Here is a 17,820-nt window from a genome sequence, read left to right on the forward strand (position 1 = left end):
CTGAGGTCAGACGCTTAACCTACTGAGCCTGGATGGTGCCACTTTAAATCACGAGGCACAACAATGGTGTGGCTATCCATGTCTTCAGGGGTGAGATGCTGGCAAGATCAGCCCTCCAGTAGCCAGGAGCCGACACACAAGGGAGAAAAGGCCCCTGAAGTCCACTGAGCTGTTGCAAAGCCCTCAGGTCCTCTTGGTACTGACTTACTTTCCCATGTACCCGATGGAAGCCTGACAACTGTGCCTCAGCTCCCAGAAGTCTGTGCTGGATTCTGTACTAAGCGCCCTTCATCTTACAACAACCCTACAGTGGGTATTTCTTTTCCATTTTATAAACAAGGAAACAGAGGAAGTTAATTGTTCAAGTTCACACAGGTAGTAAGTAGTGAAGCTGGAATTTACTCCAGAATGTTGGACTCTAAAACACCTGGCTTCACCTGCAAAACTCTGCCTTCTCTACTCAGAAGTGATGAATGGGATTTATAGGTAAGCTTATGGGAGAAGGAAATGCTAAGGCCAGGGAGAAGCCTGAAAGCCACAGCCGAACAGCCATGTGCAGCTCAGCAGCCCAGGCAGCCACTGGGAGGTACCTAGTGGCAAGAATTCATTTACACAAAGAAAAGGTTGGTATATATGCTAACCCAAATCCAAAAGCTAGGGAGGCAAGCAGTTATGTTAGAAAGTTTGAAATGCAGGGCGCCTGGGTGGCTCAGTGGGTTAAACGTCCAATTTTGGCTCAGGTCATGATCTCACAGTGTGTGAATTCGAGCACCATGTTGGACTCTGTGCTGACAGCTCAGAGCCTGGAGCCTGCTTCGGATTCTGTGTCTCCCTCTGTCTCTGCCCCTCCCCCACTCACCTTCTGTCTCTCTCTCTCTCTCTCTCTCTCTCAAAAATAAATAAACTTAAAAAAAAAATAAAATTTGAAATACAATGTGGTTACACTGAGTGGGTTACAATAAAAATATCATTTAGTTATTTTGGAAGATTTTTACCCTCCCAGAAAACAACCCATTTTACTGATGGTGCCAGCTAGATAAATGATTATTGCAATATACTTTTGTTCAAATGCATGATGGGTTTTTTGAAGGATGAGTTTAGTTCTGAATTCTAGACAGGTGAAGAGCGTAGCCATTCCTGGTGTCTCAACTGATGAGCCCCAGCGACAATGCAGGCAGCCAAAGCACTTCTCCTGTGGTTTGGGTAGGCAGCAACCTCCTGGGAATGCACCTGAACCTCGAAAGTGTAACCATAGCCAAGCAGGTGTAAGCACTTTGTTATTACCATGATTGTTTTAATAAGCATCTTCGGCAAACTTACCAAACTTATCTTCTTGAAAAAAAGAATGTAATTCTTTTTCCCTGGTAACAGGGGAATAACTTATGAAAATAATGCCTTACCATACACAGACAACACTCAAACAGGCGATTAATTAGTACTTGGGCCTCCTGCCTGTTCCTCACATGCATATGGGCTCTGCCCTTGCAAGAAGGGGTAGAGGTATTCATGTGAAACACTAGAGAAGCTAAAGCATTCCTATTCTGAGGATGGAAGAAAGATTAATTATTCCTTTGAATCCTATTGGGTGAAGTGGGTTTTTTTTCCTTTCCTTCCCATAACACAACAGGAGAATTATTTCCTAATAAAACTTCCACTAGGCCAGACAGTGTTGATGGAACATAATTTTTAATATGCAGTGGCCTGGAATCTGACAGATATTGGCAGAGTGGGTGCCCCTGTTTTAAAAAGCTGAATGTGGCTGACAGTAATATCACTGCTTCCTTATGTCTATTATAGTCAGTGCAAGGTTAGACAAATACATTCCCACCAGCACAAAATAGCAACCTTCCAAAATGTATGTCAGTGGTGTATTTACAGCCAAATCCAGAAGGAGCTTGTACTTCTTATGCTGTTCCCATTAATGAGACAAATGTCAGCATCCATAAGCTATTTTTTTGTTCCTGCTTATCAAATCTTTCAAAAAATTGATAACTAGTCTTTATAGATTGTGAAAGTCAGATATAACTCTGAATGTATTACTTTACTGGACCCCTTGGGGTAAACTTATCACCTGGAAACCATTTTACATGGACGATTTGACTTTCATGTGGCGTGTCATAATGCACCCTAGATGGAAATCTAAAATAAAATATCTGGACTACAACCTTCCTCTTGGTGGAATTTATGATTCCCTCAGTACAATAATTTTGAAAATTGTATCCCTTAAGCTACAAGACTTGATATATTATTAACTGCTTGAATTGAAGAAGCTTTCCAATAGGCTTACATGCTATCTAGAGGCATGGATTAATTTCTACGGAACCACAAGCTTATCTCAAACTGTTTTTCAGCAATCTAAACTGCCAGCTTCATCTTCTTCCTAGGATGGAACAGAGTGTCCATTTCATCCAGGATGCGCTGCTTTTAGCAAAGCTCTTCCAGAAGATGGGGACCATGGATCCACTAGAGAATTGGTTGTGTTCAGTCAATCACACCCCAGGGAGACTGACGTCCACTTGGGGCTCTTATCTTTCTATTTCTTGTGACATTTCTTGTGGTTTTAAGTCTAGTCTGGCCAAACTGAACTGGTGAACAAAGAATGCTGATAGGAGGGAGTTTGGAGGGCAGTGTTTTCATGAATTTGGAAAACAACTTTTTTCTTTCCCTCGAAGGGGCTTGTACTGCTGAGAGAAACTGTTCAACTGTCTTCTGCTTGCTTTCTCTGTTCCTCTTCTCTCACCACAGATTCTGGGCAATGAAAATCAGCAATGACCAGGTACATAGGAACCATGAGACTCTCCAAGGGCAGAGGGGGCCAGGAATCTTTCAGCAGGGCTCATTCTAATAAGATTCGTTTTCCGTGCCAAAGTTGCGTTGCGAATTCATTTAATTATATATGTTACAGTCAATTCCATATACTGTAAAGATATTACCAATTGTCCTGATATAAGGACAGCTTCCATAAATACTATTTCTAGGGACACCAAAGGGCTTGAGAGCACATCACCATGCAAACCAGTGTGGCCTATGGCTGTAGGTACTCTGAAAACACGGAAGTGTTTAGGATCAGTCATTCCACAAGGAGACTTGAAATTCCCTGGAATTTTACAGCCCATGCGTGAAAGAAATAGTTTTCCCCAATTTGACAACAATCCTAAAACCTTATGTGACATTTCCTGTAGCAAGTTGCAGAAATGATATAAACTTTAAAAAACTAGCATTAATAAAAAACCCTTTTTTAATCAGTCATATTAGAGGTAGTCAATTGTAGGGAAAAGTGTTGAGGTGTGTAGCCAGCTAATCGATCATGCCAGGTTACTTTTGTGGCTTTTGTGAGGTTTGTAATTTGTTGTGATTTTAGTTTGTAGTTTTGTTGTGATTTTTTTTCTCAACCTAATTAATATTCATATTTACCCAATTTTGTATCAGTAATTTTGTATTCTTTTAAAGAGAGCCCTCCAAATTGTGTAAGCTTCAGGCCCCACAATTACTGGCTCCACCCCTGGGTGGTTTAATCACCCTTCTCTGTTAATCAGATGCCTAACTTTGGATAATATAATCACCTTCTATGTGTGTAATTTGATCAATGACCAGAACTAAACTTTTTAAAATTTTGAGTTTTAAAATCTTTCTTAAAGCTAAAGCATCATATGTATCTCCACAAATTATTTTAAGAGAATATATTGAATACATCAGCAAATTGACATTGGGATTGTTTTTCAAGTTAGCATAATCGAGTTCTATAACGTCTCTAAGGTTCTCTATGAAAAACATACATTTATTGTGAGTTTCTAAATTTCCCTTGTTCCTTGATAGCTATTTCATTATTTATTAGTCATCTTTAATCATCTCTTTTAGAAAGTGTGTATAGACCAAGGACTTTATTCATCTAGTAAATGTTCACATGTAGGGTTTAAAAATATGTTGAGAATTAGCTACCTGACTTATTTAATAAGTAATTCAGTGATCAAATACTGAGTCAATAGGAATCAAGTCTGTTACTTAAAGTTACTATTTTTTTATGAGCAAATCTAAAGTTAACACTTAGGTGATCATCATTTAGAGGAAAATGTTCTCCCTGAGGGAGCCGTGGGCTGGATTACAAGGTGAAGGTAGTATTGTGTATTCCTATGGCCTTCTCAGCAGCCAAGGTACCACAAGCAGTTTCTAAACAAATTTGTTTTGCAGATGGGAAAGGAGTCAACAAGCAGCCTGACTGGTGCAGGGCCAAAATTTGGGGCATATTTGAGAGAAACCCATCTACTTCCTCCAGGCAGCCTGGAGGATGCTTGCCTGGGAGCAGTGCGGATGATTCCAGGATGTGTCTCTTGCCAGCTGTGAACTCCAAGCCACAGGTCATGGGGCAAGGAAACAACAGTGGGCACTTGGCAAATTTGTGGTCATTTCTGGGCTACAGTAATTTCCCCACTCATCTTATAGTCAGGCTGTTCGAAAACTTCTTAGAATATAAAAACTGGAGCCTCCTTTAGCCCTTCAAAAAACAGGTTGTCCCTGCAGCGGACAGACTAAAATTAGAGAAAGCGCCACACAATCTCTTCCACGGGAGACTCCTGGGCACACATGCTTCTTTGTTAGCTGTACAGAAAACCCAAGTTTGCAGTTGGTAACTTTGGCTGTCACGAAGTCTTTGCATTTGTAGAGCGTTTAGCTTATTGACCTAAATGTTCTCATGTTTAGGAAAAAAAAAAAGTAGTTTAATTAATTCACAATAAAAATCCTCCATTTCATAGAAGATAAAACTCATATAACCCAAACAGAATTGAATGTGTTATATGATGCAGTCATCAGCATGCAGCAGCCTTAAAAATTACAATATCTGACCTTAATATGTGTGAATCTATCAGGATTCCATTGTCGACATGTATATTTTTCAATATTCTTCTCTGAGCTGAAATCATGTCATTTATATGCAAATGACCACATCTTCAGCAGCTGCTGCTTCTCCGTTGAAGCCGAGGGACTTATTTGCACTTAATAAAGCCTCATAAATAGGTTTTGCCTCTAAAAGGGTGGGGGAGCAGGAAACCCATCGTAGCCTTTTACAGTTACCAGCTTCTTTTTGTTTTGAAAGCTAGCGGCCACCCCTAAAAAGGATGGTTCTCAGTTGCCAAAGAAACACGATCTTCACCCAGCCAGTTTTCCTCCTTCCCTCCTTAGAATACAAATCTCTTGTCCTTCCTGGGGCCTTCTGCCATTGAAGCTGTAGACAACGTCCAATCTCCAGCAGGGACTGTGATTTAATCCAGACTTCAGCGCAAGAAGGGCGGCCCTGTCAGCAGAGCCTCTTGCCAGGTGGTCGGAGCAGGTGTCCAGCTGGGGAAGACCTTCTCAGGCTCCCTCGGGCTGTCCTGTCTGAGGGGAGGTGGCGATGGAGAACTTCCGGGCCAGCAGAGAGGAATTTTTCCTTTTTGGAGTTACGAGTTTCCCTTTGAAAACACTCTACATAGAAAAGGGGGAACATTTGGGGACTGTGTGTACACTCTGCTGGCCCAATCAAACAGTGTTAAGACCACATTAAAAATGCCGTCATTCATGTGATAAGCACACAGTAGCTCTCTTTTCTCCTCTCACTACCATCTTCCTAGCTGGCCACTCTTGTTCAACAGAACTGGATGAAAAAGGAGGATTGTATGTATTTGGAATGAATTCCACCCATTTTTTAATTAATGCTCCTATAAAACCACCCAGGTTTCTACTTTAGGGTCAACAGAAACATTTAATTTACCACTTAAAACCATTTAAGACAGGCTGAAGACGAAAAAGAAGACGAAGACGAAGAAGAAGAAGAAGAAGATGATGATTATGGGATAATTGTCTCCTGCTGTTAGATGCTAAGACAAATCTGAGGCACTTATGAAAAATAAATAATGATGGGAAGCAGGGTCATTTATTTTTAAAGCACTGTGTTGCTGATTTGGTAATAATGACCTATTATCCTTGTCAGAGTAATAGACTGTTACTGGAGCTTCATTTCTGGTGTGTGAGCAACTGGTGTAGTAGAGATGATTATACGGTCTGATAAATGTGTATAACCATCAAAGACACTGGTTGACAATACTATCATTAAATTGTCACCAGCTTGGCAAAGAGACAAACATCGCTACCACATCGAACTAGCAGAGAGGTTTATAACTGCAACAACATCCTAGCATGATATTAATGCAGATAACTGAAATCATATGCACACCCTCAAAATCCAGCCAATAGGAGCGACATGTAGCAGGGGAGGAGTCAGAAGGGGGAGATAGCTTGCTCTTGATATATTTAAGATTTTACGTTGGTATACTTTTAAAAAATGTGATAAAATACATTTAACATAAAACTTACCATCTTAACCATTTTTAAGAGCACACTTCATTGTTAGGTATATTTATATTGCTGTGCAACTATCACAACATCCATTTCCAGAACTCTTAATCTTGCAAGTCTGAAACTTTGCACTGATTAGATAATAACTCCTCATTCCCCTCTACCCCTCCAGACTCTGGAAATAATCATCCTACTTTTTGTATCTATGAATTTGACTACTCTAGATGCCTCAGGTGAGGAGTCACACAAGTGCTTGTCCTTTTGTGACTGATGTAATGTCCTCAAGGTTCATCCTTGTCGTAACATGTGTCAGAATTTCCTTCCTTTTTCAGGCTGAATAATATTCCATTGTATGTATATATCACACTTTTAATCCATCCATCCAGTGATAGATACCTGGGTTGCTTTTATTTCTTGGCTATTGTGAGTAATACTGCTGTGACATGAATAAACAAATAGCTCTTTGAAATTCTGCTTTAAATTCTTTTGATTGTATACCAAGAAGTAGAATTGCTGGATCATATGGTAATTTTATTTATTTTTTGAGGTATCTTCATACTGTTTTCCATAGTAGCTACACCATTTAACATTCCTACCAACAGTATGAAGGATTCTAATTTCTCCACATTCTCATCACCACTTATTTTCGTTTTTTTTCTATAGTAATCATCCTCATAGGGGTAAGGTGGCACACATTGATTTACTTTTTAATACAATGATGTACAAGAATAATTGTTTATGACATCATCATGAATTTTTCACATTTTGAATGACTTATTTAATGAGAGATTAAATACTAATTTGCCAAGTATATTTACAACTATAGTAGAGAGTGATTTAGGAGCTTCTCTGGCACCTGTACTATGTATTTTTAATAGAAATTTGTCCCCCCCAAATTATTTGTATGCTTAATTATATAACTCATACACATATAGTGATACCTAAGAAGCTTCCAACCCATCAAATCCAAACCCATCCCATCCAAACCCATCCCATCAAATTTAGTGGAATCCCTTCAATAAAGTTCTGTCAAGTAGTTGTCTTCTCTGTGTTTCAACATTACCAGGGATGGAAGCAAAACATTATGGTTGTCTTATACTCAGCTTGTTTTTGAATAAAAAATTTCTTTAAAGATTTTATTTTTAATTAATCTCTACACCCAATGCAGGGTTTGAATGCACAAGCACAAAATCAAAACACACTCTACCAACTGAGCCAGCCAAGTTCCCCTCGAATAAAACTTTTGAAAAAAATAATACAAGTTGCTTAGACATGTACCCCATACTCTACTTATAGGGTCTGATGTTACACTAAAGTCAAAGACTAGAATTTTGTGGGAAAATTCCACATTGTTATATTTAGTCTGTTGTTTTGGCCATATGAGAATCTTTTGAATCCTAATTTTACAATTTAGCATTCTTTCACTAATCAGCAAGCTGTAAATGCTAACATAAAAGTCGTTAGTGAAAACGTCAAACAATTTAGGACTGAGGGGCCAATCTCTAAGTTATTCCTCCCAGAAATCTTCCAGTGGAGTTATATTTCTTAAGTAGCAATGTTAGGATTATTCAACAAGTTAAAAGTTTTCCTACCTGTAGCAACCAGTGCAGTTCTTTCATAAGGGTATCACAAGATTCTTGGTCAGGCTGTAATACCAATAATCTTGGTCTATAAAAATTCCTCTGGTTTCCAGTATATATCCCTTTAGAGAAAGGAAAATGCATTTAGGTTGGCATGACCTTACTGAACCTACACTATTCCTGGAGATCACTATTTACCTTGGAAACTGGTGAAAATATCTTTAATATAATTAGTTCTAGGTTTATTAACTATTCATTCACAATATTTATTCCTCACAATTAAAGATTTCTGATGTCATGTAAACTATTTAGCCTATAAAAATAATAATGATACAAAGAGTAGCCACTGTGCATCAAGTATTTATTATGTGACAGGTGCTGGCTAAAGTGCTCTATGCTGCATTGTTTCCCTCCCCTATGAGGCAGCCTATTATCCCAATTTTACAGGGGAAGAAACTGAAATTTGGAACTGTTGAGTAACTTGCCAGGAGAATAAAGTAGATGCTAGGTGTATCAGACCCCAAAGCCTATTTTCCCAATCTATTATATTACCTTCCCTTGGGATGCAATGGTTCAGATGTGGATTCTTGGACAAGTTGGGGTGCCACTTCCTTTTGCTAACACTTGTCCACACTTTCCAGTCAATCTTCCAATCTTCTTACCAAGAAAAAAAAAAGATGGTAAAATAGGAGTGGAGAAGTTCTTTTCCTCACTGTTATTGTATACTAACTTAGCATCATTATTTTCAAGCTTGGGCTTTTTCCTTCCCAGAATTCCTCCTGCTCTAAATTTTTTATTTTCTTTAGCATTTTTACCTGTTTCTGACCATTAATCTTCTTCTAAGACTTGAGTTATTCCAGGACCTTGGGTATGTGTCATCCTGTTCACTGTTCACCCATGTTCATCAGAAAGCTTGCTATCCAACCTAAACGGTCTCACTAGATTCCTCCAGCTTTTCTTCCTCATTGGGTCCACTGCAATGGCCAGAATCAAACTGTGCACTTATTCCTTTTCATTGTTTGTCTTTCTTCTAATGGAGTCATGATCATGCCATCAGTTAACAGGCCTTTCCATCAGGCCCATAAGAACTAGTGTGCCTCAGAGAAAGCCAAGCTTGCACTGCACAACCTACCCGTTCTTTGACTGCATTTGACAAGAGGACTTTGCTTCGTGTTGTAGTGATATATACATTTCCTCTTGCAAACTCTGCCTGCATTCTCAAGAATTTGCTGGGGTGGCACACTCAGAACATCAAGAAAACAACAAATCTGCCATAATTCTGTCTATAGAACACTTTCCAAGAGTTCCAAGAATTTTCCAGGGAAGTTCTGATGTGGAGAGGGGACATGGAGTAGTGGTTAACAGCCCAGCCCTTGAGTAAGCCTGCTATAGGTGACAGTGGGCACGGTGCCATTTCTTCAGCTTTACTTTCCTCAGTTGAAAGTCGGGATAATAAGCATGGGATAATAGGATAATGCACATGTTACTTAATGGATGTAAGTGCTCCTTAGCACAGTGGCTGTATATATTACCATTTTTTAAAAGTAGGCTCCACACACAGAGTGGAGCCCAACATGGGGCTTGAACCTCACAACCCTGAGATCAAGACCTGAGCTAATTCGAGTTGGACATTTAACTGACTGAGCCACCCATGTGCCCCATTTATCTTTTAAAACTCCTTGACCCCATGTAAGATTTTGATCAGCTGCCCAAAACTCCTACCTTTTCTACCCTATTAGCTCAAGGCCATGTCCAGGGCCAGTGACTCCCAGTGAAGATACTTAACCACTTTCTAAAGTTTTTGGCCAGAACAAAGGCCAAGTTGATTACAAGACATTGTTTATAGTTGAAAATCATTTTAGAAAATGTCTTTGGAGTTTAAAACCTGAGGAAAGGGGAATTAACTCATAAGAGGACTGATTTCTTCCCACACTTAGGAACCTTCGCTAATACTCCATTTCTCTAAAAGGCCTCAGAATAAATGGGAACAAAGTGAGCTTGTGATGAATAAAAGGCCAAGCAAGAGCTTCTGCTGTGTGCTTCCCTGGTTTGCCCTAGCTTTGTCTTGGATTATAGGTCCAGTTTGGGAAAGTCATCTCAATCCAACTAAAATGACACTAGTGTAGCTCTATGCCATGAGCCCCAAAAGTGGCACGTAGTTTCTCTTGCTGCTATAACAAATTACCACCAACTCTGTGGCTTAAAACAATACAAATTTATTACTCACAATTCTAGAGGTCAGAAGTCCAAAAATTAATGTCACTGGGCTAAAATCAAGGTTGCTTGATTTTAAAATCCAGGGCTACATTTCTTCTGGAGGCTCTAGGGGAGAATCCATTCCCTTGACTTTTCCAGAAGCTGCCTACCTTCCCTGACTTACAGCCTTTTTCTCCATCACCGAAGCTAGAGGCAGAGCATCTTCAAACCTATCTCCCTTTCTCCTTCTCTCTGTCTCTCTGGCCTTTGCTTCCATCCTTATATCTCTTTCTCTGACTCTCCAGCTTCCTTCTTTCCATTATAGGAACTCTTGTGAGTACATTGGACCCACCTGGATGATCCAGGATATTCTCTCCATCTCAAGATCCCTAACTTCACATGTGCAAAGTCCCTTTTGCCATGTAATGTGACATAGTTACAAATTTGGGGGATTAAAACGTGAACATGTTGGGAGGCTTTATTTTGCCTACCACAGGCATGTGTTACACATTCTTTCCTCAATCATAGGGCTCAGATATTATCAGTCCCAGTTTATATTTGGCAGCCAGTACTTCAAATGGAACAAGCTGACATTCAAAGGAGCTGTAAGTTAATCAAATAAAAAGCAGGTATCAGCATGCACTTTATCACATCACCAAGAGAATCAAAACAGTATGATAGTAAATTTGACTTCTTGTCATGTTGAATTCTTCTTTCAGTGCTACCTTATCAGAAAGAGGCAGTATTGGTATAATGTAATTTATATAGTGCCTTCCCCTGAGTGACAAACAGAATATTCCTCAGGATCCTCAGAGAATTAGTCTATCTCTTTTTATCCCAGCTCAGCCACTCCAGCAATATAATATGTAGCAATATAATATCTGTGTGCAAGGAATAAATCAGGCTCACTAAATTTAAGGATGTTCACTTAAAGAAATCCCTTTTGGAGTTGCTTTTTTCCCCCTTTTCATTTGAAAATGTTCTTTGGGTAGGATAGAGACATTGACCCACATTAGATTAATTAGGTCAATTAGCCTTTATATAGTAATTGCACTCAGATGGCTTTGAATGATTCCCCTTTAATAAAGATGTGCCTTGAAAAGAGATTATAACTTTAAATTCCTGCCACATAGCGGCATTAAGAAAACATGCATTTAGCAGTCCTTCCTGCAATATGGCTTTAGGTATAGCAATGATACCGGGTAGAAAAAGCTTAAAGACTTTACCTTGATGAGTTGATTATTCACATTCACACCTGGTTAAAAGCCACGTAGGTATTTTCCATTTTGACGGGCTGTTGGTAACCCTGAATACTAAGCCTAATTCAGAGCAACTCCTTTTCTTCTTCCAAGCTGTCAATATTAATTTCCACATTTCCAAACTCACAGTGGCCCTAGAACCTGATCTCGGGCTCTCACCAGCAATCCAGACTATCTGAAATTCTTTGCTTTCAGCTTCTCTCCTTCAACAACATCCCTTTACTTTATCTTAATATGACAATAGCTACCACTTAGTATTTTCTAGATTCCAGACGTTTCACATTCATTATTGCTAATTGTTACCTTGAATGAACGAACAAATATTTGTTGATATATTTGTTCTAGATACTGGAGATACAACCCAATGGAGGTTCTTACCTCTGTGTAATACCATGAGGAAATAGACAAGTTTAGTAACTAGCCTAAGGTCCTGTGGCCACATGACTTTGCACACAGCCCAGGGTCAGCCTGGCTCTACAGCCCAGCTCTGTCCACCCCACCAGGCTGGAATTGTTGTCTGATTGGGAGGCTATGTTTAAAAATGAATTTGACTGTTGCCAATGAGGTCAAAACCTTCAAAACACAATAAAAGCCACTTTAGGAATGAAGTTGAAAAACAGACAACTCACAACTACTTAGAATATAGATCCCACTATTAGTAATTAAAGACTTTAATTTTTTTGACATTCAAGATTACGATGCATGTACAAGTGCAAAAAAGTTGATGTGCTACTTAAGTGAATCTGCATCCTTTCTGCTTTTCTCTGGTAGTTCACTCAGTCCCTGATGTATAGGTCAGACCAAGGCAGTGCTAAATAGTCAGCTGTGTAATGACATTAACATGGTTTGTAGTCTTTGACCTCCCACTGAACAGAAGGTACTAAGTGAGTAAATTAATTCTATTGAGGCGATCTGGACATTTGGATGGCCTGGAATATGGAGATAATTTTGTTGCTGTTTATTTTACAAGTGTTTTAAGCTTTAACACCTTGTGAGAATCAGAAAGTTTCATATTATGAATGTGAAAATGGTATTTCTGGAAGGCAGTTTGACAACTTGTTTCAATAATTAAAATTTTTCTTAATGTTTATTTTTGAAAGAGAGACAGAGCACGAGAGGGAGAGGAGCAGAGAGAGAGGGAGACACAGAATCTGAAGCAGGTTCCAGGTTTTGAGCCGTCAGCACAGAGCCCGGTGTGGGGCTTGAACTCATGAACTGCAAGATCATGACCTGAGCTAAGTCGGACGACTAGCCGACTGAGCCACTCAGGTGCCCCTGTTTCAATAATTTAAATGGGCATTTCTAGTGAAAGGCAAGTAGATAAAGATATATGTATAAGAATGTTAATTGTAACATTAGTCATTAAAAAGAACTGGAAAAAACCTAAATATACATCCATGGGGTAGTCATTGAATAGGTTATGAAGATCCATGCACGTACTACATTAAAAATGATTTATATCAACAGATTTATATTATACTGTTTAATGAAAATAAGATTAAAAACAGATTATAATCCCACTTTAAAATGTGTGTGTGCATGCATGTGTATGTGTATGCATGTGTATGTGTGTGTTATCTGGATGTCTATATTCCAAACTATGCGCTGTGATATTATCAAGGAGTGGAATTGAAGGTGATTTTAAATTCCTCACACTTTTAAATTACCTGAAATTTCTTCTTTTACTATCTTTGAACCCCATTTCCTACTTAGATCACCCAAACCACCCCCACTAACAACTATCCTAATACATTTAATATAAATCTTTTATTTTGTTTGTATAGTCCTAAAAATTTTTTTTTGTACAGATATTTTAAATTTACTTAAATGGTTTCTCATCCATTTCTTACATTTTCCACCTAGTACTATGTGTTTCAGATCTATGTTGCTATGTGTACAAGTCTACTGCATGTAACTGCTGAATTATTTTTATAGTATAGTTATTGTAAATAAGCATGTGCTTTCATAATCAGAAAAAATCTAATAAAGCTCTTTTTATTGTTAAGAAAGAAGAGAAAGAAAACAATCTTTCTTATAAGAGCATGAAGCTATAAATTGCTTTACATAATTTTGCCAATAGAAATATCCCAATGGAGAAATATTTATTACACTGGAGATTCTATGTTACTAAACACCTCTACTTTATAAAAGTGCTTAGACACATGGAATTCTTTTAAAGAGAAAAGAGAATGTTTCTTTCTATGAAGTCTCTGAAATGCTTGACTTAATTTAGGAGGCAGAAATTTCAAAAGACAAAGTTATTTTGAAACTGAAAAGTAGTGAAATGAACTTATTACAGTGTGTTCTCACTATATATTAAAAATGAAATTAAAGTCATTTAAAATAAAAGAAATATGACATTGTAATGCAAACAGAAATTGAGGAAAATCCCAAAAGGATAGGAAACAGTTGGTTGATGGACAGCACATGAAAATGAAAAGACAATCAGAAGAAGTAATAAAGCCTATTGGGAAAAACCTGAAATTTATATATTGAAAGTTCATAATTTTTAACATAAAAATCTAATAATAACTGCTAATCCCTTTTCTTTCTTTAAACTTTAATTTAAGGATAAAAATAGAACTTCAGGTGTAACTTTATTCAGTCATATTTTTATAAGATAGATAATTAAATACTCTCAGTAAAGGTTTGTGTTTAACTTTCAAACTTTTCTTCAAAACAATATATTCCTAAATGAGAGGTGTGAAAAAAATCACATGTAACTATATATTATGGAGAAAAATAGCCAGATGACAATTATATTCCAAGCAGATATGACTGAAGTACTATAATCCCAGAAGAGGTCACAAAAAGCTGTGTCTCCTCTCTTATTTAGGCTAGTTTTCATGGATTAGCAGCAGGGAAGCTTTATAACACAGTACTGGCAAAACAAAACAAAATAAAACACCACACACAAAAACACACACAAAAAAACAAAAACAAAACAAAAAAACCCAAGTCTCCCTTTTTAAGAGTATTTTGTTAAAAACAGGGCCTCCTTTTTTCCCCTCTCTTTTCAAAATACTGGGTTTTGGAATGAAGTCATCGATCTAGGGAAGATAAATAGCCTTGGGAGAGGCAGGTCAGAGAAACAAACTAAAATACAGTAGCTTAAGTGTAAAAACTAAAAATCAAAATAGAGACCTGAAGTTTCAGAGCCAAATGGGAAGAAAAGATGTCTACTCGTGTCGATAGGTGACGTGTAAAGGGGAAGGCTTGGTTCAATGATCAGGACATCTATGGAGAAGGTCATGGTCATCTTGCTTCTCTGGAAACCAGAGAAAGAGACTGTAGAATGTGTCTTGACTAAGAGCCTCCTTGAATTTGTCTTAAATTCTCCAACAGGAAAACTCTGAAGATTAGAAAAACATGGATTTTGATGATTGGATGTAACTTTAAAGATGTAGTATTTCAGTACTTCATTCTAGACAGAACAGCAAAATGATTATGCAAAGCGTTCTCAAATCACATAAAGTTCAAGATTTGCAACCTTTGGCAATACATTTAGCTTTTGCATGCATAAGATACATACATAATGAGTGTATTTACCTCATAGGACTATTGAAAGGATTAAATATGCCATCCATAGGGCTTAGGACAAAGTACAGAACATATACTTAGTAATGTTAGCTAGTACTGTTTTGTTCTATTTTGCTTTTTTTAAAAAGAGAAGATATGTTTAGCACCTGAGCAAAATCTCTACCTGATGACTGAGATTCAGATCTGAGTTTCTACACCAGTTGACATTAGTATGTCGTAATGCTTTTGGTAGATCATATTGAATCTGAAGATGTTACTTGTTACTAATGATATTACAAAATGAGACTTCTTTCACAAACCTATCACTGTTAATAATATAGTGGGTCCAAGTTTAAGATCATAAACTCAAGTATGCAAGAAACGCCAACTTTTAGTTTCTATTGCAAACCCCCATTCCACTAGATGTTGGAGAATCAATCTCCATCAATGCGGTCTCCCCTCCCCTTATGCTGGGATTGTGTTTATGATCCAGGGGACCATCTCCTGTTGTTAGTTGTCATCCTCTCTGTGCTACTATCTGATGAGGCACACATCCTGGTCCTGATTGGCAGTCCACAAAGTTTACAGCTGTGTACTCCTTGTGTTGGACACTAGTTTCTGTGACTTCTGGGAGAGTGAGAAAAGGAATGTGGCACCAACAGGCCCTATCTCGTCCCTATAGTAGCCTTTGGCTCATGGGAAATGCTTCTGCTGCTCTACATGCCCACAGGGACTCTACAAGGCTACCTCAGTCTCCCCTTTTAACATTAACCTACCACACCACCATCTCTACCCTATTGCTCTGTGCCATCGGCCTGCGGGAGTGAGGGAAAACTCTGGGGTCTTGCCACCTTCTCAAAGTACACAGGAATAGTGACATTCCTTCTGCTCTTAAATTTCTAAGATTGAGCAGAGAGGAGTATTCTATTTTTCCCCCAATCTTACCACACGTGACTTTAGAATAAATCCAAGAGAAAGCTGAGCCCGGGTCTTCTTTCAGGTACCCAGCATTTGAGCTCTTTTCTTTTCCACTGACTTCTCTCCTTTTCTCCAAGTCTAGAGAATCTTCAGTCTTGGGGGCAGGAAAAATAGGTTTTGACCCATCAGGTATTTTTCAAACTATTTTATCTCAAGTCTGGATCTTAGATTTGAAATTTTAAAATTCAAGGATTTGATAACCCTTCCTTGAGGAACATCTAATTTATAGTTTAGCTGCCTCAATGAAGGAGACAACAGGAAAAACAAAACAAAACAAAATAACAACAACAACGTTGGTTAATATCTCAAAAATACATTAAAGTAGGGAAGGATATATGTTTTATCGTTCCCATCTAAAACTATTTTAAATTTTAAATACTTTAACTTCCCATAATGAATAAGTCTTCCAACTAAAATATTTTTCTTTCATTAGAAACATGGGTTACTTTATACACTGATAATAAGTTCTCGACTTCGTAATTTCCTTTCAGCCCAAATTGTACATTTTAATTACATACCATATATGCATGTAAATGATCCTGACTCCAATCTGTCAGATGCCCATGACTCGTTTCTTCAGTCCCTTTATTCCCTTCTTCTTCCAGAATCTGTCAATCTGTACTGTGATCTCTTGCTCCTTTCCAAAGTCACTCCATTCTCTAACTTTTTATAATCCACTATCTAAAAGAATGTGTAGCCTTCCTTTTCAAAGATTTGACTATGTCTGCATGTTACCTCCATAAGAAGTCCAGACACTATAAATCTTTTGTAGAGTCTAGAAAAAAACATGTCGGTAATGTAATTTGATGGTGATGATATTAATTTTTTAAAAACATTGATAACTTTAGCAGCACCTGGGTGGCTCACTTGGTTAAACGTCTTGACTTTTGATCTTAAGTCATGATCTCGCAGTTCATAGGATCGAGCCCCGTGTTGGGCGTCTGCAGTGACAGTGTGGAGCCTGCTTGGGATTCTCCCTCTCTATCACTGCTCCTCCCCTGCTCTTTTTCAAAATAAACAAACATTAAAAAAAAAACCAAAACACCTTGATAACTTTAAAAGGCCTATGTTTTTGTTGCATTTTGATCATTGTTACCTGGATCATCTATGGGTCCCTTGAAACATGACCTGCTCATATTCATCTTTCTAATATAGGTAGTATAAAACAGCTCTTCAATCACTATGTTCAATGAAAGAACCATAAGATATTTGGTCATTTTCAAACAGTGATGCATAGCAAGACCATTCTAATCTACAATACAATATACTAAAATTTATACGTGTGCAATATTCCAAAACTATAAGTATAGCAATAGCTGTACTTCTATGTAAATTGTATTTAGAATTTAACTATTTTGCCTCATAGCTAGAAAAGAATTCCTTAATACATTTAGGGAAGAAGAGAGTGAAGTACATTTTACATTTATGATAAAAGATAAAAAGTTTACAAAAGTAAGTATGAGGTATAACCTCATTGCTTAAGAATAGGAATTAAAGTAGGAAAAGTATAATGCCAACCTGGGTTCAATTCTGGTTCTGCCAAGGGCAAGTAATTCTACTGCGGGTAAGTAATTTAGTATTTTAGTGGGCTGTTTTCTAGTGCTGTAAGTTGAAATTCTGAATTAGAATCTAAGGTTTGTTTTATTGTACCATTCAATTATTTCCCTATTTAAAAATGTATAACAACGGAAAGAAAAAATTAATTTTAAAAGTAAAATAAAACTTTTGTAGTGAATTAATCAGTAAAGGTGATTGTAGTAGTGGACTTTAGTGCCTTTTCTGGGCAGTGTAGTTCTGAAGCACATTAAAGGACAGGATCCCAGGGAGAGGAGAGTGTTACCAGTACAGGAGCAAAAGGATTGGATCAGTTGTCCTTGATTGAATCAGTTTGTTCCTGATTTTTCTCTATTTAAAGATTCAAGTATTGGAGCCATTGGAACAATGATTCAGCATCCTCA

At 37.8% G+C, this 17,820-nt stretch overlaps 1 long non-coding RNA gene across 1 annotated transcript in view; it reads right to left on the bottom strand.

Moving 5' to 3' along the window:
* LOC113599259 (uncharacterized) overlaps positions 1-13,713 on the bottom strand; it is a 43,000-nt gene extending 29,287 nt beyond the window's left edge. The window contains exons 1-2 of the long non-coding RNA XR_003420018.2: positions 8,463-13,713; positions 7,923-8,032 (exon numbers count right to left, since the gene is read on the bottom strand). This is a non-coding gene — a long non-coding RNA (uncharacterized LOC113599259). The remainder of the gene's footprint in view (positions 1-7,922; positions 8,033-8,462) is intronic.
* Positions 13,714-17,820: the final 4,107 nt, after the last annotated feature.

This window comes from Acinonyx jubatus, chromosome C1 (genome assembly GCF_027475565.1).
Source record: "Acinonyx jubatus isolate Ajub_Pintada_27869175 chromosome C1, VMU_Ajub_asm_v1.0, whole genome shotgun sequence".
NCBI classification, from domain to species: domain Eukaryota; kingdom Metazoa; phylum Chordata; class Mammalia; order Carnivora; family Felidae; genus Acinonyx; species Acinonyx jubatus.